Source organism: Mesoplodon densirostris, chromosome 2, assembly GCF_025265405.1.
Source record: "Mesoplodon densirostris isolate mMesDen1 chromosome 2, mMesDen1 primary haplotype, whole genome shotgun sequence".
NCBI lineage: Eukaryota > Metazoa > Chordata > Mammalia > Artiodactyla > Ziphiidae > Mesoplodon > Mesoplodon densirostris.
This window is the reverse complement of record NC_082662.1, coordinates 76,623,662-76,626,713: the sequence shown is the minus strand read 5'-3', so window position 1 is coordinate 76,626,713 and position 3,052 is coordinate 76,623,662.

Below are 3,052 nucleotides of genomic sequence, written 5' to 3'. Positions count from 1 at the left end.
AAGACAGTTTCCAGTTTCTGGAGTAACTTCTTTATCACTTTGGATAAGCTGACTATGAAGACAATAAAACCAACCCCATCCTTTGCAAAGGGATTAAAAAAAAAGTATGAAGTGCTTTGAAAAGTAAAATGTGCTACATAACTCTAAGGCCTTCAATAAAAAGCTCATACAAGTGATGTTGCTGATCGGGACTTGGACTTAAATTGAGATTCTGAGTTCTCCTTTTCAGACCTCCTTTGTAAGTCCCCTGAAGCTCACACTGTCTCTTAAGAACCTTGTTGGCTGTTTAGGAAGCTGCTCTGTCTGCTGGGACTGTAGGGAAAGTGAGGCTGCTTGTTTAGTGTTAGACCCTATGCAAGGGTTTTTATTTGCATTTTCTCACTAGAAACACATGAGGGTAGATATTCTTTTTCCCATTTTGCAGAAGAGAAATCTGAGGCTCAGAAAGGCTGAGTGACTTGCCTAAGGTCACAGAAGTGTCACATTGTAGAACCAGGATTAGAAACCAAACAGGATCTCGTTCTCTACATCAGCAGTCCCCAACCTTTTTGGCACCAGGTACCAGTTTCGTGGAAGACAATTCTTCCATGGACTGGCAGGGAGGGGGAGATTGTTCAGGCCGTAATGTAAGCGATGGGGAGCAGCAGATGAAGCTTCAATTGCCTGCTCGCCGCTCACCTCCTGCTGTGTGGCCCGGGTTCCTAATAGGTCCCCGGGACTTGGGTAACCCTGCTCTTCATCACATCTTTTACCTTTAACTCAATGGTTTTAAAATTTTTTTTTGATAATCTGATGAAACGGTAAGTATCTCCCCAGGAAAAGTAGCCATATCCATATATCTACAAAATTTTGCACATAATTTCTGAGTCCAGCCTTACTCTCTGACACCTTACCAGTGCTTTCAGGACACCCTGCTCTAATTATACCTGTTACTGAATGAGGCAGAAAGCATATAACATACTCTATATAGGTACATATAGTCTTTTATTAATAGCAGCCCTTGAATTTGGTAGTTTTCAATTGGGTAAAAATTCACTCAGTAACTGAAACAAAAAGAAAAATGATGTGCTATGTTCTAATTGATTTTGTAAGCATCAAAAGTGCAGTTTATTTTTTTGTAATTTTTGTAACCACATTCTTTTTATTTATTTATTTATTTATTTAAACCCCACATTTGTTTATTTATTTATTTTTGGCTGTGTTGGGTCTTTGTTTCTGTGGGAGGGCTTTCTCTAGTTGTGGCAAGCGGGGGCCCCTCTTCATCACGGTGTGCAGGCCTCTCACTATCGTGGCCTCTCTTGTTGCGGAGCACAGGTTCCAGGCGCGCAGGCTCAGTAGTTGTGGCTCATGGGCCTAGTTGCTCCGCGGCATGTGGAATCGTCCCAGACCAGGGCTCGAACTCGTGTCCCCTGCATTAGCAGGCAGATTCTCAACCACTGCGCCTCCAGGGAAGCCCCCTGTTTTTATTTAAAAATTTTTTTTGTTTTATATTGGAGTATAGTTGATTTACAATGTTGTGTTAGTTCCAGGTGCACAGCAAAGTGATTCAGTCATACATATACCTATATCTATTCTTTTTCAAATTATTTTCCCCTATACATTATTACAGAATATTGAGTGGAGTTCCCTGTGCTATACAGTAGGTCCTTGTTGATTATCTATTTTGTATATAGTAGTGTGTATATGTTAATCCCAACCTCCTAGTTTATCTCTCTCTCCCATCTTTCCCCTTTGGTAACCCTAAGTTTGTTTTCTGTCTGTGAGTCTGTTTCTGTTTTGTAAATAAGTTCATTTTATCATTTTTTTTAGACTCCACATACAACTGATACCACATGATATTTGTCTTTCTTTGTCTGACTTCATTTAGTATGATAATCTGTAGGTCCATCCATGTTGCTGCAAATGACATTATTTCATTCTTTTTTATGACCGAGTAATATTCCATTGTGTATATGTACCACATCTTCTTAATCCATTCATCTGTCAATGGACGTTTAGGTTGCTTCCATGTCTTGGCTATTGTAAACAGCACTGCAGTGAACATTGGGGTGCATGTATCCTTTCTAACCATGTTTTTCTCAGGATATATACCCAGGAGTGGGATTGCTGGATCATATGGTAGCTCTATTTTTAGTTTTTTAAGGAACCTCCATACTGTTCTCCATAATGGCTGTACCAAATTACATTCCCACCAGCAGTGTAGGAGGGTTCTTTCTTCTCCACAGCCAGCATTTATTGTTTGTAGATTTTTCAATGATGGCCATTCTGACTGATGTGAGGTGATATCTCATTATAGTTTTTATTTGCATTTCACTAATAATTAGCAATGTTGAGCATCTTTTCGTGTGCCTCTTGGCCATCTGTATGTCTTTGGAGAAATGTCTATTTAGGTCTTTTGCCCATTTTTTGATTCAGTTGTTTGTTTTTTTAATATTGAGCCACATGAGCTGTTTGTAAATTTTGGAGACTAATCCCTTGTCGGTCACATCGTTTGCAAATATTTTCTCCCATTCTGTGGGTTGTCTTTTCATCTTGTTTAGGGTTTCCTTTGCTGTGTAAAAGCTTCTGAGTTTAATTAGGTCCCATTTGTTTATTTTTGTTTTTATTTCCATTACTCGAGGAGACAGATTGAAAAAGATGTTGCTGTGATTTATGTCAAAGAGTGTTCTGCTTATGTTTTCCTCCAAGAATTCTATAGTTTCCAGCCTTACATTTAGGTCTTTAATCCATTTGTTTGTGTGTGGTGTTAGAGAATGTTCTAATTTCATTCTTTTACATGTAGCTGTCTGGTTTCCCCAGCACCACTTATTGAAGAGACTGTCTTTCCTCCATTGTATATTCTTGCCTCCTTTGTCATAGACTAATTGACCATAGGTGTGTTGGGTTTATTTCTGGGCTTTCTATCCTGTGCCATTGATCTTCAAAGGTGCAGTTTAGAACAATGGTGCTTATTTGAAAGCTGATCTTTTGTCTGGATTTCATCAACTATCCTGCAATAGCAAGGAACATAGATGTTGCCTTCATTTACAGGTTTTTTTTTTTCCTCCTAGAG